The 21,009-nt window shown below is 41.8% G+C and overlaps 1 long non-coding RNA gene across 1 annotated transcript; it reads right to left on the minus strand.

The window, feature by feature from the left end:
- Positions 1 to 12,651: 12,651 nt before the first annotated feature.
- On the minus strand, positions 12,652 to 17,117 carry LOC132380328 (uncharacterized). The gene is made up of 3 exons (XR_009507737.1): positions 16,964 to 17,117; positions 16,343 to 16,405; positions 12,652 to 13,034 (listed from the first exon to the last, which is right to left on the minus strand). It is a non-coding gene; the product is annotated as an uncharacterized LOC132380328 (long non-coding RNA).
- Between the last annotated feature and the right edge of the window lie 3,892 nt (positions 17,118 to 21,009).

Genomic DNA, 21,009 nt, shown 5'->3' on the forward strand with positions numbered 1-21,009 from the left:
ATCCTCCTCCCGGGCACCATCCTTCCCTGAATTTTTCCGATCTTCCTCTCCCCTCCTAAGACTCAAACCACAACTGAGTACAACACCAAAGAGCTACTACATGGCTTTATTTGACCACCCCATTCCACAGCCAGTGTAGGATTTTTATCTGTCAAAAAGAAAGATGGGAAGTGGGGAGTCTTTTCCCCTGTATTAACTACCATAGACTCAACAAATCTAAATTAAGAACCACTGCCCTCTTCTCTTGATGGATAGTGCATTGGAAACACTCCAGAGGGCCCAGAGCTTCACCAAAGAGAACATACAAACTGATGCACATCCACCAGGGGCATGAGTGGAAGACGGCGTCCATAATACCCTCTGACCAGTACTGGCCAGTACCCTCTGGTGATCCTCTTTGGGATTTTCCAAACCTTCATCAACAAGATCCTGCTAGATATTTTACACAGGTACCTGTTTGTCTACCTCACTGACATCCTCATTTTCTCTAAGAACCCTCAAGAACACATTTGTCACATCTTTTCAGTCCTTCAGTGTCTTCTCATGAACTAGCTGTATGGCAGGTTAAAAAAAATGCCACAGTCATTTCTTTCCTAGGTTATGTCCCCTCAGCCTAAAATATAACCATGGACCCAGAAAAAGTGCACATTATTGCTAAGTGGCTCTGACCGTGCTCCCTCAAACAGCTACAGAGCTTCCTGGGCTTCACCAACTTCCACCACCGTTTATCAAGAACTACAGTCAAATTGCCACTCCTCTCAGCTCCCTCGCCACCTACCTGATGTGAGCACGGGGGCCATCCTCTTCGAGTGAGAACTGGATGGGAAGGCAAACCCTTATGCCTTCTTCTTACTCAAGATGAACTATACACAGTGCCATTATGGAGTAGGATTCAAGGAGCTACTCACCATTAGATGGGCCTTGGAGGAATGGAGACTTTGGCTGATGGGAAACACCAAGTCCTTCCTTAGTAAATTCTTCATTAGCAAAGTTGAGGACATGAGAATGAACATTCTCCACCCCCACCCCCCCCCCCCCCACCACCTGTGACCTAGATGTCTCACTGGTTTGTTCATCTGAACTGGACTGCTTCCAACCCATCACGCTTCCCTTCCTTACAAAGATTGTGTCCATCATGAAACCTGCAATCTACCCCCTTGACATTGTCCCCGCTGCCCTCTTGAAGGATGTCTTTGACATAGCCGGTCCCAGCATCCTCTCTATTATTGACAGCTCCCTGGCCACTGGTACCGTTCCAACCTGCTTCAAGCGTGCCATGGTCCAGCCTCTCCTGAAAAAAAACAACTTAGACCCTACCTTACCTAGTAACTACAGTCCCTTTTCTAAACTTCCATCCCTGTCAAGGGTTCTCAAAAAGTTTATTCTCAGATAATTGCTGCCCTACTTACACCAAAACAACATCTTGGAAAGATTTCAGTCAGGTTTTAAGGCTTATCGTAGCACAGAGTTTGCCCTGCTGAAAGTGTACAATGACCTGGTCCTCTCTATCGACTCAGGTGACTCTGCCCTTCTAACTCTTCTTGACCTCATTGCAGTGTTCGATACTGTGAATCGACTGTCTTCATTACAGGGTTCAGATCCTACCTCAAAAATAGAAGATTCCCCGTTAACACAGGCAAATTATCTTCTTCCCCTTCTCCCCCAACTAGTCTCTCCTGTGGAGTCCCACAAGGTTCCATCCTAGGTCCCATTCTTTTCTCTATATACATGCTTGCCCTCGGCCAAATCATTTAAAAATAGGACATCTCTTTCCACTGTTATTCTGATGACGCACAGCTTTATCTCCCCTTGAAACCAAACGACGAGTCCAATCTAGCCAGCCTCATGAACTGCCTTGAAGACATAAAGTGCTGGATGGCACAAAACCTCTTACAGCTGAATGAAGGCAGGCCTGAAGTTGTCCTATTTGGCCCCCCAACTCCATCAAAGTGCTTATTTTGATAGTCTTGGTAGCCTGTCCACCCTTGTCAAACCCCATGTTAAATCCCCTGCTGTGATATTTGATTCCACCTTTGAGTTTGACAAGCAAGTTAATGCAGTAGTAAAAGCCAGTTTTTTCCAGCTTTGTACTATTGCCAAAATCAAGCAGTTTCTCTCTTTCAAAGAACTCGAGAAAGTCATCCGCACCGTTGTATCCTCCTGCTTGGACTACTCCAACTCCCTGAAGACTGGGATTAGTCACTTGTCCCTGTCCCATCTGCAATTGGTCCAGAACACCACAGCCAGGGTTCTGACAGGTACCCGGAAGAGGGACCATATTACTCCTATCCTGGCCTCCCTCCACTGGCTGCCAGTACAGTTCAGAATTGATTTTAAGATTCTCCTGTTTGTTTATAAAGCCCCCATATACCTCAGATCTTCTAACCCCTTATTCTACTTCTAGGTCCATCAGGTCGGCTGACTTGGGGTTCCTGGCTGTCCTGCGATCTAAACTTAAGCTCAGGGGTAACCATGCCTTTGCTATTGTAGCCCCTAGACTGTGGAACAGCATTCCGCTCCCTATCAGATCTGCCCCTCCTTCGACTCTTTTAAATCCAGGCTCAAAACTTACTTTTATTCACTAGCGTTTGAATCCTCCTGATGTGGCTGATTTTTGGCTTGTGCCTAGGCCCTTGTGTTGTTTCTTTTGTGCCTATGAGCTGCTTACCTTGTTGGTTATGTCTGTGTTTCTTGTATTTGTGATTTTAGCTATCTGCTCTAATCTGTACAGCACTCTGGTCAACATGGGTTGTTTTTAAATGTGCTATATAATATAAATAAATTTGACTTGACTTGACTTCCTGATCTGGATGGACTATCAGAACTTTATATCCATTCAACAGATCTGCCAATTCAACCAACGTCAGGCTCTTCATTGAGCAACTCAACTTCATCATTTCCTACCAATACAGCCTCAGAGATTTTGTCCTCTGGTTATAATCTGCAGAAAGAACGAATCGACAAGTGGAGTTTCAATTATGCTTTGACACCTCTAATCCTTCCACCAGTTCACCTGGGCTGAACTGTTCCAGAATCTACACACCTCTTCTGCCACAGGTATGTCACCCTTTGAAGTGCTTCATGGCCACCAATAGAGCCAACAGTGGAGCTTCTGTCTGCCAGGGCCCAGGCTCCCTGATGCTGGAATGCTTGGATGAGTGCACAGTGGGTCTTCCTAACAGCCAGACAGGTCTACTGCCTCTCGGCTAACCACCGTTGTGCTCAGCCAGACTACTCTGACCTGGGTACTGTGTCTGGCTGTCCATCTGTGATCTGAACAGAGGTTGGTGTTGAAACTTGGGTGCTGACTTGGATCAGCTCCAATTTGCCTACCGAAGCAACAGGTCCATTGGAGATGCCATCTTATTGGCTCTTCACACAATCCTGGAACATCTAGACAGCAAAGATGCATACATTAAGACGTTTTTTATCAATCACTGCTCGGGAGAGGGAGACCAGATGTCCAACCCTCATTGGAGGATTAGAAGTGGAAAGTGTTAACAACTTTAAATTCCTTGGTGTTACTATTTCAAATGACCTGTCCTGGTCTCAGCATGTAGTTGCTATTATGAAGAAAGTACGGCAGTGCCTCTTCCTTAAGGAGTCTGCCGACATTCAGCATGACATCAAAAACTTTGATAACTTTTTATAGCTGCGTAGTGTAGACTGCATTGACTGGCTGTATCTTGGCCTGGTATGGAAACACCAGTATCTTTGAACAGATAATCCTACAAAAGGTAATGGATTTGGCCTAGTACGTCACGGGTAAAGTCCTCCCAACCCTTGAGCACATCTACATAAAACTCTATTGTAGGAAAGCAGCATCTATCTTCAGAGACCCTCACCACTCAGGCCATGCTCCTTCTCTTGTTGCTGCCATTGGGTAGAAGGTGCAGTTGCCTCAGGACTTGCACCTTCAGGTTCAAGAACAGTTCCTATCCCTCAAGAATCAGGCTCTTGAACTAAAGGGGATAGCTCCACTCACTTGCCCAGCCAGTGAGATGTTCCCTCAACCACTTATGACACTTTATGTATTTTCTGTCTCCGCCTGCCAGCATCCTTCAGGGTCACACTTACCTTCCTTGTGTCCTTCCTCTAGCCCTTTGTCCACAGGCCACTCAGTCCACCTGAGCCTGCATATCCGGAACCTAAGATGACGGAAGTGTTTCGGTGTTCACCGTTCACCAGTTGATGGAATCACATTGTTGTAGACGGGCTCTGCAGTAGCTCTATTGCCCAGAGAAGAGATTTTGGGTGCTGTGTAGTTACATTTTGTATCCATCATTCATCAAGGAGTTCCACCTGACATATCCAGATTATCCTGGGCTGACACAGGCCAGTCATAGGGGGAGATCCCTGTTGGGCCTGCATATGCAGTGTACTCCCAATCCCCACTCAGCTAACAGTTGTCACTTGCCACTCATTTCCAACTCATCACCTGCAGCCTATTTAAACCCAGCTCGCATCCACAATCCTTTTTCACTCATATGAACCAACCAGCCTCAACCAATTGCTCCTAGCCTTCAGTCACCTTGTTATATTGTTGTGTTAAATATCTGTTCTCTCTTGTTTTGTGGTCCCTCATGTCTCATTACTTTGCTGTTTATCAGTAAGACATTCTCTACTGTTAGATCATCCCTGCTGCTCTGTTTTTGGGCCAAGACTCCTTTATGTCTCCTGACAGTTACTAGAAGTGCAACAGATATCTAGAAAAGTAATTGAAAAGCAACAGTTTTGGTTTGACACAAATTGTTGTGATGACTGTCCACCCATTGAAAATTAGTCAAGTTTACAGAGTCTGAGGCAGATTTTGCTTGGATTTACCATTGTCCCACTAATTGGGGATGGATGTATGCAGGGATTGAGTTGCTGTATAAAATCAATAAACTTGAGAGTATGTGCATTTCACTGATATTAGAAGTCCACGAGTGTTCACAGTTCATACACTGCAAAATTTTCAATAGTTTCAGTGGTACATAAAATGGAACTTTATTGTCATCGCTGAAGACAATGTGATTTGAGTGCTACTCCAGTCCGTGCAATGCATAAAAATTATTTTTACAGTGAATAAGAGTTCAGGTAGAACATCAATGAGCTGCAATCTCCATCTGTGCCATGGCTCAGTTTTGTTGTTTTCTAGGTCTGCTAGGATGGTTTTGGGTGCAGAATGAGCAGTTAGCGGTCAGGTCATTATTTACAGACAGTCATGTGGTGAGTTAGAGGTCAGGCCGGAAGCTAGGTCTTTGCTCTGTGATCTGTGTTCAAAGGTCAGTGATAACGTAGACAAAGGACGTTTTTGGACAAATGTTGGGCTGGCAAGCACAGTGGATGAAGACAAGCCAAGATGGAGGCTGGTGACCCCTACACTCCCCGGAAGGTCAATTTCCCCGTGGGATCAGAGGAATCAGAGGTCTCTTTTGGCAGGAGGTATGAGGGCCTGTGACCCCCCCCCCCCCCGATGCAAGTTGGCAAATTCCAGAGTCTGGAGTCCAGGGACCCATCATCAGTGAGTTCTGATGTCTGAAGCCCAATGGTCAATGCGAATGGTCAACAGCTGGAGGCAGAGCTTAGGAGGATGATGGCGCCTAACGGCGACTCCTTTGCTTGCATCTTCGGAAATAGCTCTATTTCTATCTCTGATATTTCTTTTTTTCTCTTTCAAGGTTCTTTTGAAGACCCTGACCTGGAAGCCTGGAAGACTAGTGCTGGATGCTGGGTGCTGGATTCTCTTGGCTCTGGAGGCAGGTGGATTCAAGGCCGATGCTGCTGCTGATGGAAGATCATAAACAGCGAGCTGGCTGTGTGCCCGGAGACCCGAGTTCTTTGGGCACAGAGCTTGGAAAAAGTGATGCAACAGACCTTTAACACCATAAATCAGCGAGTTGTTTTAAAATGGAGACTGATATCAAAGTTCAAAGTAAATTTATTTTCAATGTTCATATATGTCACCAAATACAACACTGAGATTCATTTTCTTGTAGGCATACATAATAAATCTATAGAATAAGAACCATAATAGAATCAATGTAAGACCATCCAACAAAGACATTCAACCAGAGTGCAGAAGATAACCAACTTTGCAGATACAAAAGAAGAAATAATAATAATAAATAAGCAATAAATATTGAAAACATGAGATGAAGAGACCTTGAAAGTGAGTCCATTGGTTGTGGAAACATTTCAATGATGGGACAAGTGATGTTGAGTTATCCCTGATGATTGAGGGGTGTTAACTGTTCCTGCTTCTAGTGGTGTGAGTCCTGAGGCTCCTGTTACTTCTTCCTGATGGCAGCAGCGAGAAGAGAGCATGTCTTAGGTGGTGGGGGTCCCTGATGATGGATGGTCCTTTCCTGCAACAGTATTTCACATAGTTGTGCTAAATGATTGGGAGGGCCGTATCCACTATATTTTGTATGATTTTCCATTTAAAGGCTTTGGGGCTTTGATACCAGACTGTGACGCAGCCAGTCAATATACTCTCTGCTACACATCGATAGTTTTAGATGTCATGCTGACTCTGCACAAACTCATGAAGGAGTAATGTCGCTGTCATGCTTTCTCCTTAATTGCACTTACATGCTAGGCCCAAGTCAGGTTCTCCGAAATAACAACTAGTTATCCTTGGATGAGAATTAGTTCATGGACATCTTGTTTTCTTCTCCTGAAGTCAATAATCAGCTCCTGATCTTGCTGACATTGAGTCAGAGGTTGTTGTTGTGGCACCACTCAGCCAGATTTTCAATATTCCTCGTATGTGCTAATTCATTACCACATCAGCAAACCTGAGTATTGCAATGGAGCTATGGAGAGCCACAGAGTCATCAGTGTAAAGGGAGTAGAGCAGGGACTAAGCCAGGCATGGGCAAACTACGGCCCAGGGGCCATATGCGGCCCGTTAAGCTTTTTAATCCGGCCCGCAGAACTTGATGAAATTATATTAATAAACCTTGTTAACGTTTTTTCCCCGCAATTCTGGCGTTTTCCCAATAGATGACACACTCTATACACATTGACCTTTGTTGAGGTGCAGCGTATTACTCCACATTTGCGCTTTACTCTTTGTTCGGCTCGACCTATTTGTGTGAACAGGCGTTCAGCGTCATGAACATCAACAAAGACAGCCACAGATCCAAGTTAACTGACCAACACCTCAGATCCATCCTGAGAATCGCCACAATAAAACTAAATCCAGACTTTGATGCGCTGGCTAAAAAGGGAGACCAACAACACTGTTCCCACTAAAATTAAAAATAAGTTTCTTCGTTGTGATATGTAAAAAATGCATTTGAAAATATTTTTTTCAATAAGCTTTACATGTTACATGTCATTTCTGTTAAGTGATGGACATGAGTAGTGTGCAGGTGCACGTACGTTCTCAAAATAATAAATGCGATCCAGATCAAATAACGCGCTCCGCGTACTGGCGCGCTGTCACTGTTCTGTCTTTGTGCTGGTCGTTGTTGAGTTTTGGCACAGGGGACAATTGAATAAGAAGGAGCAGGAGAAGTAGACCTGCATCTCCTACCGTTTTTGAAATAAAGACAGTCAGGAGGAGAGTGATGATGATAATATCTTGAAGGATAACAGAATTTTCAGTGCTTTAAAATAATAACTGTTACTATTAAAAAAGCTGTATTTTATTCATTTAATTTTCAGTGTTTTAAAAGTCATTTCAATAAATAGCTAAATACCATGGGACTTCAAAGACAGATATTTTGTTGTAATGCATTTGTTCATTTTGAATTGAAATTAAAGCACATGTTTTTTACATATCCCATGATATTTTATTTTTTCTTATGAGGTGTATTACCAAAACACTCCATCCATCTGCTCCTGGTCTGGCCCCCCTGTCAAATTTTAGAACCCTTTGTGGCCCACAAGTCAAAAAGTTTGCCCACCCCTGGACTAAGCTCACAGCCTTGTGGTGCACCTGTGTCGATGGAGATGATGGAGGGGATGTTGTTGACAATCCAAACTGACTGGGGTCTGCAAATGAGGAAATCCAGGACCCAACTACAAAAGCAGGTATTAAAGCCAAGCTCTTGGAGTTTACCGATCAGTTTTGGGCAGATGATGGTATTAAATGCTGAGTTGTAGTTGATAAAGAGCATGCTGATGCATGCATATTCACTGTCCAGATGTTCCAGAGTTGATTGAAGAGCCAATGAGATGGTTTCTATTGTGGACCCATTGCTCCAGTAGGCAAACCGGTGTGGATCTAAGTCACTTCTCAGGCAGGAGCTGATATGTTTCATTGTCTGTCTTGCAAAACACTTAACTGTGGATGTAAAGTTAACAAATTAAATTTGACTCTGACTCCGTTATAAGGGTGATAGTTATTGAGGTAGGCTGCATGCTCACACACTGGCTAAAGATCTCAGTGAAAGCTCCAGCCAGTTGATCAGCACAGGTCTTTAGTATTTGACCAGATATCCCATCTAGGCTGGATGCTTTTTGTGGTTCACCCTCCTGAAGTCTGCTCACACGTTTGCTTCAGGTACTGAAATCGTAGGATCGTCAGAGAACGTGTGGGTTTGTGATGGTTCCTCCACGTTTTCATGGTCAAAGCATGAAGAGAAGACATTGAGCTCATCTATTGTGAAACTCTGCTATCACCTGTGTCCATTGATTTAATTTTATAAGTGGTGATAGCATTCAAGCCCCGCCGCATCCTTTGCTGGTTCAAGTTTGGTCCAGAATTGCCACTTCGCTCATGAGCTGACTTTCGAGAGGTCATTCTTGGACCTTTTGTAACCCTCTTGGTCACCAGACTTGAATGCCTCTGATCTGGCTCTCAGCAGATTGTGGATCTCATAATTCATCCAGGGCTTCTGATTGGGGAAGACGGAATGATTTAGTGGGGACACGATCATCTACAACTGTTTTAATAAAGTCCGTGACAACCATGTTGTATTCATTCAGATCCACAGATGAGCTCTTGAACACAGCTCAGTCCAATGACTCACACAATACCATAGCCACTCCTTTGCCCCCAGTGACCTCCTCTTTGTTGTCCTAATCTCTGGACTGTTGCTCTTTAGCTTCTGGCTGTATGCAGGACAGCCAAGTGAAGTGATTTACTGAAATGTGTACTGGACACAGAGTCCAATAGAGTCCAGATGACCAGCCTTTCCTGGAGTTGGAGACGTGTGTGTGTGTGTGTGTGTGTGTGTGTGTGTGTGTGTGTGTGTGTGTGTGTGTGTGTGTGTGTGTGTGTGTGTGTGTGTGTGTGTGTGTGTGTGTGTGTGTGTGTGTGTGTGTGTGTGTGTGTGTGTGTGTGTGTGTGTGCGCTAGTTCAGCTGTTATTTTGTTGTGGGCCTGCTGTGTCAGCACTGGAATGTGTGGTAACACTTGCAGGCTGTCCCCAGCATATCCTTAGGCAGTGTTGTTTGCTAACTCAAATGACACAATCACTATATGTTTTGATATTCTGCCTTCTTCAACTACACATAGTGCTTTCCCCTTACATTTCTTCTTCACCTTTCCTGCTTATCCCCTCCCTGCTACACCTCCCCCACCCCTTGATCTTTCCTCTGATTGGTTTTTCCCCAGCACTTTCCCTCTCCCCCCACCTTCTTTATAGGGCCCCTGCCCCCTCCTTCTTCAGTCCTGACGAAGGGTCTCGGCCCGAAACGTTGACTGCGCCTTTCAACGGATGCTGCCTGACCTGCTGAGTTCCTCCAGCTTGTTTGTACGTTTCGATGTTTGATGTTTTGATATACGTGTGCTAAATCAATTAATTAAATCTGAATCTAAATGCTGATATTTATTTCTGCTCTCAGGCATTTGGATGTAGAAATTTTCTCTCCATCCATTATCCTATCTCAGGTTTGATAAAGAGTTACATCTGCTAAAATCAATACAATTTAGCAGTTCATAAGAGAGAAAGACATGTGAAGTTACAGTCTCTTATATAACTGTGGTGAACTACATATACCTGTCTGGACACGCCCCCTGCTGACTGCTCCTGTGGCCCCTCCCACTGACCATGGCTTCTTCCACAGACCCCTGTATAAAGGCGATTGAGGCCTGAGCCCGGCCTCTCAGTCTCCAGGATGTAGTATGGTCGTCAGCTACTGCTTGTTCTTTTTTCCAGTCAATAAAAGCCGATATCTCGCCTTCATGTCTCAGAGAGAGTTATTGATGGTGCATCAATAATTGCAACATATAGCAAAACATATGGTCGCCAGTTGGTCACATAAAAAGCAGAGAACTCAATGACCAGATTATCTGTTGTTTAAGAGATGAATGTTGGTCAAATTCTCAAGAGAAGAACCATGCTTTTCTTGAATGTTGTCATGTGATCTTCTGTGCGTACCTGACAGGTTTGTTGTTTAACACTAGGCTAGAAAAGCTGAGGCTTCTAATAATACAGTTTGCCTTTGACATAAAATTCTCTGTTGTAATACTTGTTAGCACAAGTATGTTTCATGCTCTATTTCTCCTGCTAATAATACTTCTGTACATTAGAGATTTGAGTTCTTCAATAGCTTGAACCCAGTGGGCAGAATATCAGATGGTAAAACACTCATCCCCCCCATTTTATTTACTGGTTTAAAATGCCAGATTAAATTTGTGAATCAGATAGATTGGATAGAGATTTGCAGCAGGTACTGTAGTCCACCCTTCGAGATACCAAAGCAACTTGGAAAATAAAGTCCTCTAATCTTGAATTGCATGTGCCTTATGTAGGCACTGATCTCTACTCAATTTAATTTTTCACCTCATGTGACATTGACAACATGGCAAGTACTTATGGTCGGGCATAATTGTTCATGTGCTGCAAGGGCATATACGATTCAACAACATTGTTGGGCATCTAGAGTTACAAACTGGATTGGCTGAGTTAAATGCTGCATCGCCTTCCCTAAAAGACATTACTGACTCATAGATTTGTACAACAATTTATTACATTCACAGGCACCATCAAAAATAATCTCAATTTGTTGAATTAACTGAATTTAATTTTTTGTATGCAGTAGTGGAATTTGAACGCGGATTTTAGTTATGCTTTTATCCTGTACAGTGATTTGGCACCATAAAACATTTTATTTTCTCTGAACTGGGATTTGTTAAGATTTGGCAGGAAATGAATAGCTTTACTTTATTTGTAACACCAAAATCTACTGTTTCTAACATTTTCAATTTAAGAAGTCAGAGAACATTATATTTTAATTATATGTCTGCTTAAATTAGGACTTCCAAGGTTTTTCAAAGAATCCTTCTGTGAGGCATCTGACATTTATGAAAATCCAGTCATCAATAAATATTTAAAGCTGCAGTTGATTGTTTCTCTCAGCAGCCAATAAACAATTTTTAAGCATCAGTGGCTTCAGGCAATTTAAAAATGTGTCAGTGCTGACATTGCAAAGCACGGGTTAGCTTCATCTAATCACATGGCAGACTGGATACTTGCATTTTTCTTGATGATTGATGGTTTTTTGGAAGGTCTTTCTTTTTTACCCAATTTGCCTTCCCAAAATATTGAAGAACAACATAACCTGGGATAGCAAGCTGTATTCCAATGTTAATTTGAATGCAATCATTATATCTGCAATGTGGTTGAAAGTAGTCTAATGATGCAATGACAGATGTCTTTGTCTCAATTGAGGTTAGTAAATTGAAAGTTGTAGAAACTGTAGTTTACCAGGGCGGTATGGGAGCATCGCGGTTAGCGTGATGGTATTACAGCACCAGCTACCCGGGTTCAATTCTACAGCTGCCTGTCAGGAGATTGTACGTTCTCCCCCTGACTGCTGGCTTTCCTTCAGCTGCACCGGATTCCTGCCACGTTCCACAGATTACCAATTAGCAGGTTAATTGGCCACGAGGGTGTCATTGGATGGCATGGACTCAGTGGGTCAGACGGGCCTGCTACCGTGCTGAATTAGAAAAGAAACAAACAATACATAAAAACGGGGTTGACTGTGACGCACAGGGTTGGTGCTTGCTTTTCAGTTCAAGCCAATTGCTTTCTCATATCTGTCTTCTTCTAAACATATCTCCAGGGCAAGGAGCGGAATAGTGTCAGAATTTCACTTTATAAGTGGTTTTAAATTATGACATGACTTGCAATTAAGCACTCTTTGAAGATTGCGCTAAATGGCCAAAGATACCATAAACTTGTAAACTTGACTCTGCCTTTAGCAAAACGATTCCTTTTTGTTGAATCGTGCCATGATGCTTAAAGTTCTGGAAGGATTAGCTATGTAGAAATGACAGGTTTCTGCAGCACTTTATTGCCAGGATTTAAATTAGCACCGGAATTACAGATATATCATCACCACTAGTCATATTTTAAGTCATGATGGTCAATTTATTGAACTTATCATGGACATTTTGTATGCTTTCTTGCAGCAGCATCACATGTACATAGCCACATATAAGCAGCCTTCACAAGAAAATCATAAACATAAATTATACACAATCTTATGAGAAATTACAAGGTTTTACAATGTTTGCTATGATGTACTGTATACTACTTCTATGAAAGCTTTTGACATTCATGAAATTAAAAAAAAACTAGAAATAGAGTATTTACTTCGATTACATTTATCCCCATTTTTGACAGTTTGGAGCACAAATTTCTTCCCAGATCGAAAATGTCCCTGTAATGGATTTCTGATGCTGATGTTTCTGCTTTCAGTCATGCAAAATTTCAGTGGGTGTTTTACCATTAAAACAATTATTGGCAAGAAAAGGAGTCTAAATATAAGATCTTTTGCATCTAATTTATCAGCCATTATTAACCAGACTTACAGTGCAGTGTTCTCACAGAGTATGGGAAACTATTAAAGTCATTGGGGTCTCTTCTAGGTGGGTGCAGAGATGGCCAAATATGAACATTAAAACATTCTTCCTGCGCTGACTTTAGTATCCGTTTCCTAACTCTATGCGTCCTGGTCAGAGTCCTCAGTAGAAAAGAATGAGGGACATTTCTGTCATATGCAGCCCAACTATGAAGTGGTCTTAATTGAATAGTTTATCGTAAGAACAAACAGGATGCTGGAGCAATTCAACAGACCAGGCAGCATCTGCGGAGAGAAATGGGCTGTTAACACTGAATCATCATTTGGGTTGAAAGAACAGAGATAGACAAGTGGAGGTAAGTGGTGGACAAAGTGTGATAGCTTTATTGCAGTGGATAAACCATTAAAGTTTTAGACTTACAGAAAGATTTTGTTGAAAACGAGGGTGTATAGTTGTTCTTCTGTCAGCAGATTAATTCTGGTTATTCAACCATGTCATTTCGCCAAGCTGCACCAGGGAGCATTGATAATGCTTTCAGCTTCCCTGATTTGTTCCAATGAGCTCACAAGAGAACTGAGGTTTTGACTGGCAGAAAGACATTAAAAAAAAAACCAAGTTCAAAATGGTATTCCAAATTATAAGGGAGAAGCTATTTCCATGGATGGTCTATGCAGGGCATAAATTCTAATCTATATGCTGTTGCTGGATGCTGGTGAAATAGAACCTGATCTGGGCCTCCTAAGAATATCAGCTCAAAGGAGTTTTACAGCACAGAAGAAACCCACCTAGCCCACGTGACTGGCTCTTCCTAAAAAAAAATTAAAAAATCACTCCTTTGTGTGAGAATGCACTTTATCCAAGTCTTCATCAAATTTTCTTCTTCAAAGTTTCATCTCTTTTGAAAACCATTGGGGATGTTGTTTTCACTGTTGCTTCTGGAACAATGTTCCATGTTCTAATATTCATTTTTGAATAAAATGTTCTCAGTTTCATCAGACAACATAACATGTGTGCCTTCCATACGCCATGGAAATAGCTTCTCCCTTGTCATTTGGAATCACTTTTTAAACATGTTTATTATTATTTTTTTTCTGTCAATCAAAAGAACCTTGTTATCTCATAACTTCTGTATAGGATCATAGGAAGTAGTTAGGCATTTTCTCTATGTTTCTATACATATATTGGTGTGCATTAAATTCTAAGTGCATCAAACCTTTTTCTGCATATTACAATTACAACACGGAAACAAGCCATCTCGGCCCTTCTAATCTGTGCTGAATGCAATTGATTTTTCTTTTTCAAAGTGAAATGCAATAATTACCATGTCTGGGGCATCTTGCATCATGGGAAGTTTCATCTGGCATTTACCAGTGGTCACCATTTACCTTGATGTAATTTCCCTGTCAGTGGCACAAAGTGTGGTAGTACTCCTTTGCAGCATTGAAGGAAAACCTGTACCATGTTATCCTGGAGGTCTCCATCATCAGGTATTCCCAGACCAAGCTCATTTTACTTTTGTAGTGTTGAACTGAGAAGCTTGTATCAGAAGCCATTATTTATCTCCATCCATGCCCTCATCTGTATTTAGCAGCACAGGGTATTTTAGTGCCTTGATACAGCTCCAGCTAATTGGTCAAGCTCTGCTGTGCACGTATCTTAGTTGTTGCAGTCTCCACAATTGGCTCAGCAATTGCTTTGGGGTGAACCAGCTGCCAAAACTGTCAAATAGCTTGATGTTTCCAAACATGCATAACATTTTCCATGCTGTTTTTAACTAAGGAATATTAGGCAGGCCAAAGCTATGCTCACTTAAGTTTAGATGAATAAAAGATTATCTCATAGGCCATAGCCTCAAGGTAAGAGTCAGCCGTTAAGGACAGAGATGAGAAGAAATTTCTTCATGGAGCACAGTGTATCTTTGGAATTAAAGACTCAATCACTGAATATATTGAAGTCAGATACAGCTAATATTTTTGATTTCAAAAGAATCAAGGAATATGGGGTTAATGCAGTGAAATCAAACAGAGTTAGAAGACTAGGCATGACTTTACAGAATGGCACAGCAGGAATACTACCTCCTACTTCTATTATGTTCTTAACAATTAAACATATAATTAAACAAAAATGTAAAATAAAATCTATCAAAATATAGCATTATGGATGCAAACACTAGAAAACACCTTCAAATAATCAAACACATTTAAATAAATTCAATTCAAAGGCAATCCATGGTCTGAACTTACCTCTCTCACACGAGTGTTACTTTCTCTTGAATTAGAGTCACCAAATCATCACCAGGTCTCCAGACTCCCAGCACCAGTTGTCCTGTATGCCTCAACTAAGATGGGCTCATTTTCCTGCACTTTCCCAGAACTTATGCTTGGGTATTGAGCACAAGTTTGGGAAAAGTGCAGGAATTTAGTAGTGCATTCCTGGACCCTTTCAGGAATCACATGCCAGAATGCAAAGAGGTGCCCTTAACAAGATCATCCACGGAATTCATACTTGTGAGTGAATCCCAAACACTCCATGGTTATACAGAGAGATGTTAGTAGCTGCACTTAAATCTACTGACAATTCTAGGGGAAGTCCAAGCGGGGAAGTACGATTTACTTTGCAACTTTATAGACAAAAGACGTTGTAAACACTCACAGGTTCACCTGCCGGGCAGGCAGCAGAAGGAAGAGTGCCGAGATTTCCAATCAGTGAACTTTCACAAAAAGTTGGGCTAAAGGTAAAAGTCTTACAGATGCGGAGAGTATAGGCAGGAGAAAGAAACAAGAAGTTGGAAACTATGTGATAAATCAGTAGTGAACAAAGGAAGAAATTAAAAAAGCACAAGATAGGAACAGTAGTGTCTTTGTCTGAAATTAATCAACTTAATATTAAGACCCATAGGCAGCAATGTACCTGTTCAGAAGGTGAAATGCTGTTCCTTGAGCATACATTGAACATTGTGAAATGCTGAAGATTGATGCTAGGATTGGAGTGGGATGGAGAATTGAACTAATAAACGATTCAGAGCTCAGGATCCTTTATGCAGTGTCCAAATTGATAGCTTGATTTCTTACTGTAGGGAACATCACACTGAACCAATACAAAGTATACTGCAGATGCTGTGGTCAAATCAAGATGTACAAACAAGCTGGATGAACTCAGCAGGTTGGAACAGCATCTGTTGAAATGAGCAGACAACGTTTCGGGCCAAGACCCTTCGTCAGGACTGAAGTAGGGTCTCAGCCCGAAACATTGACTGCTCATTTCAATGGATGCTGCCTGACCTGCTGCGTTCATCCAGCTTGTTTGTACGTCTTGATCACACTGAGCCATAGAGTTGTGTAGCACAGGAGGAGGCCCCTTGCCCCACTAATTCTGGGCCAGCCACTAAGTATTCACTTACTCTCAGACTGCAGGCCTTTCAGAAGTGGGCGTTCAGAAGTAACCCACCCACATAGTCACAGGGAAAACGTGCAACCTCCATGTGGACAGCACCAAAGGTCAGGATTGATTCCTAGATACTAGAGCTGTGATGCAGCAGCTCCATTAACAGAACACAAAGATGTTAACAAGAAGTAGAAGTAAATTGTTTCACCTTTTGTGGGAGGGGTGGAGGAAGTGGAGAGATTTTGTATCTTCTGCTGTTGCATGGGGGGACCTAAGGAAACAGGAAGGGCACTAAGTGACGACTGACAATAGGATTAGTGTGTGATAGATTTTGTTTCAACGCATTTTGGATGGGCTATAAAGGGTATGTTTTAAAATGCACAAAGAAATTAATATGCAGCCCGCATTGTGAGACAATAGTTTTAAAGCATTATGCTGCAACTGAGTCAGATTACTATGATTACACTGTGCTACCATGTAGCAGGGCAGAGACTGCATGAAAAGCAGCTTTAAGATTAATTTAAGAAAAACAGAACTCATAAAAGCTGTCCTCCCACAAGCTTTGTGATAAATGCATAACCCTTGAAGCTTTAACATTGCTGTGACATCATCATCTTATGCGTATGGTCAGCAGAATCACTGACTATACAGGCTGCAGCTATTATTTTCTTCCAGCTGTGATTTGCTTTACACAGTAGATCCCGAGTTTTAGCAGCAAGGTGCATTATTACAGCAGAAGTCACACGAGGAACCCAATGACCTAAAATAAAATCGTGCCCAAGTACAAAGAAGAGTTGCGTTAGGTTGTGCTTCTGAATGGAACACTCACCTGCCTGATTCTCCGTGTCTGCTCATTGCAGTGCGGAAATCAGAGTTCTGCTGGAGGTCAGCTCAATCTGAGTTCCATGCGGCCGCTGGGTTGAGCAATGAACCCAGCTCTGGTGCTTGATCATAGGGCACTGAGGGCTAGAGCACATTTTGTATCTGGTCCATTGGCTCCTCAGATGCAAATGCTGGTGCAGCCTCTTTCATTTAAATGGGGTCACCGACACAGGTAGTAGAGGCAAGGGATGTTCAGAGTTTTCATTTCTTTATTTTAATTAATTGGTTAAAACAGTTAAATGTATTTTAGTCAAGTCCATTAAATTTTAAAATTAATTTTCTTAAAATAAATCTATTTCAACTGTTTTAAAGTATTGCTCATTAATATGTAAAAAAGAAGCAATTGAAAAGATTTTGGCAGCACAAGCTGAGCAAAGGGCAAAAGGGTGGACAGAGGCAGGCCTTTTGCTTCTGCCACTTGAGGCTTAGAAACTGCGCATGCGCTGGTTCCCTTCACATCTCAGCTGCAGAAATGACGCCTCATGTTCAGTTAGACCCACTGGGCTGCAAAGTGGTGTGTGTTGCTCCAGGCATTTTGCAGGGATCATAAACCAGGTCTCAGCTCAAATTGAATCCAGCTTTCATTTGAATTATTGAATTTATGTTAACAAAAAAACCCTGCTAGAACACTTTCATTTCTTTTGCCCTGACTTGCTAATTTTAAAAAGCAGCTGTTTCATGCCTCATATGCCAGAATATTGATAAAAATAGAGAGATGGGAATGGTCTCACCAAGGAAAAGAGAATGGAGCAAGATGCATTGACTCTAAATCTTAGTTGCCCCTTAGGAGCTGTAGCTTTCTGAATTGAATCCCGCATTATCCTGGATATTAACATCCAGTGCCATGTGCAATGTCATAAATACTGGTAGCTCTTACATATATAACCACTCTACAATTGTTAAGAATAAGAGATTATTGCACAAATTGAAAGGTATGATTCACACTTAATAATAAAGCACACTTTGCAACTCTAGTTTATTAATATAAACAAGTATTTCTCAATGTGTTGAGAGGCTAAAATCTGTCATGCCAATGGATTGTGCTGGATTAGTTATTCCAATTTCCATCGGTTTTATTGCTTTCACAGAGCAACAGGAGGGAAGGAAGGCAAAACAGCTGATGAAATAATCCATTAGCTCACAGCAAAGACCCCCTCATTATGCTTATTTCCACAGCAAACCTTATTAGCTTGCATCTCTCAGACTCAGCACCCTAAATTTGAAAGGAAATCATTGTTTCCAGGATAGTTAATTGTTTGCAGAAACAGTGTACAGCTACTTGCATTAATCTATGCTTTAGCCCTAATCACCACCAATGCCTGACAGCTTAAAAAATGCAGTAATCATGTGGAGATTACTGTAATTGCCTCAGCAAATGATGACGGATATTATAACAATTAACTTTTACCTATTTGTTTGCTTCTGTTGGCAATTATGATATTTCACCCATCTTCTAATGATTGCAAGAATTAATTATAATTCGTGCATAATTGAGGTGGTCTTTGTCTGCAGAAATTACGATGATAAACCTTCAAAGTTTACCAAACAAATTGGAAGCTGGTTTAGCTGTAGCCAGCGTAAATGAGTGCAAATACAAAAAAAATTAATTTCCACAGCTGAACAGTACATTTGACAGCTGGTAATGTTAAGTAATATATTGTGACTGCTCATACATTTAAATAAAATAGCCAGCAAACGTGAGGATAATATTAAAATGGGCACTAGCAAGAATGGAAAACTTTATTCAATGGTTTCTTGCCCTGAGCAAATAACTGGAATTTTAAAATGCACACTACTAGTTTACAAGCCACTCTCCTGCTGGCCTCTATAACTAACCAGATCAAGCTTTGATGGTGACACCCTCTTTGAATGGAAGTAAACAAGAAGAAACTTTCCCACAAGTTAATCCTGCTGGAAATCTGTTTGTGCATTAGGTATGGCCTTGAAAAAATATATTTCTGATCCTGTTACAAAATTGTAGGATGCCTCCTTCCACTGTCTCTATGTCCTGGCATAGCAGTAAACATAGCTGTCATCTCATTGCCAAGTTATTGGAACCTTGCAGCTTCTAAATTGGCTGTTGCATTTATTACATCACCAATATGATCACTGTAAAGTGTTTTGAGATATGCTGTGACTGCAATGCAACAGAAAAATTCAGAACTTATTTTCTCTGTCTCCTAAGTCCCTTCTGCTGGACTGATCCTGTATAAATGTTCTTTCATGTAGGCCCCTTTCCTCATCAGTATTTTTATCTTTGTATTGATCTCTGCCTGCTGGTGGAATTCAATAGGTCAGACAGCATCTGTAGTGCTGCTTGACTCACTCAGTTGCTCCAGAGGTTTGTTTTAAGTTCCAACATATCCTTGTGTCTCCATTGATTTCTGTCTCTTCCGGGGGATTTGGGATCTGGATATGGAATTGAGAGACAGGCTCTGAAATATCTCAGGTCAACAATCCTGTTGTTCAGGAACTCTGCAGGAACTGCAAACTTGTACGGCTCAAATAGCAGATGCCTGTCAACTGAACATGATATGTTTCTTGAAGATGTCAATAAAATTTAACTTTCGAATCAGTTCTTGAAAGCTGCAGTATGTTTACAATCCAACATAAAAGTCCCTGAAGAGAAGACAGTCTCGTTCCATCCGTCCTTTGATCAACACATTACCAGCATCAGGGAGCATCCTACATGAAATTTTGAACACTGTCACGTCAGTCAAATTTTGGGAGGCTGTCAATGTCTCCTTGGAAATTATCATCAGATTTTATTCATTGGCTTCACACGCTACTGCTGAAAAAGATGGCACACTAAATTCTATTAAACACACAGAGCAATTTATAAACAAGAGAATATCTGCAGATGCTGTAAATCCAGCAAAACGCAAAATGCTGGAAGAACTCAACAGGCCAGGCAGCATCCGTGAAAAAGAGTTCAGTCGATGTTTCAGGCAGAGAACTTCTGGTTATGACCCCCTCTCCTTCATCACTACCATTCCCATTTCCCTCTCTCACCTTATCTCTTTACCTGCCTATCACCTCCCTCAGGTGCTCATCCCACTTTTCTTTCTCCCATGGCCTTCTGTCCTCTCCTGTCAGTTTCTCCCTTCTCCAGCCTCTTTCACCAATCACCTGCCCAGCTCCTTACTTCACCTCTCCTCTCCCCAGCCAGTTTCATCTATCACCTTGTGGGTCTTCCTCTCCTCCCCCCACCCCACTTTCGTACTCGGACTCCGCATCTTTCTTTTTCCAGTCCTGATGAAGGGTCTCAGCCTGAAACAAGGACTTGGTCTTTTCCGTAGATGCTGCCTGGCCTGCCGAGTTCCTCCAGCATTTTGTGTATGTTGCTCAGAGCAATTTTTAAAATTAGTTTAAGAGAAGTGACAATGTATCTGGTTTCACAGGAAGGCCTGCAATGATCATAACAATAGGGTAACTTTGCAGGGAGATTTGCTTTTGTTGGTTGCTTGGAGAAGTGAGCCACAAAGAAACTTACTATTATAGATAGGTGCTTCAATTCAAACTTCAAAGCAGTCTGCTTCTGTTTAAATTCTTTAAATAGCATGCACAATGTCTGTGTCCAGATAGCTTAAGTTCAGGTTGGCGGTGATGTGATTTAGGAATCCCACAGTGCGATCAGTATTACTGCTTGAGTTTCACTGGCGGAAGAGAACGTTGACTGAAACCGCTTGTAACCACTTAGGCCCACAAACACGAGGAAATCTGCAAATGTAGGAAAGCGTTTTGTGTGTGTCACTTAGGGCCAGGTTGTTTTGTGATGGCTCCCAGCAGTGAAAGACCGTAGTCCCTCCCTTCAAGAAATAGCAAGGGCATTTGAGGAAGAATGTTTTTATGCAGCAAATGATAATGACCCTGTACGCACTGCTATGAGGTGGTGGAAGTGTAAACAATCAATGATTTTATAAGAAATTTGGATAGACACTAGCAGGAAAGAAATTTTCAGGATTAAGAGTAAAGCGCAGGTACTCAGGATTG

This window comes from Hypanus sabinus, chromosome 23 (assembly GCF_030144855.1).
Source record: "Hypanus sabinus isolate sHypSab1 chromosome 23, sHypSab1.hap1, whole genome shotgun sequence".
Taxonomy (NCBI): domain Eukaryota; kingdom Metazoa; phylum Chordata; class Chondrichthyes; order Myliobatiformes; family Dasyatidae; genus Hypanus; species Hypanus sabinus.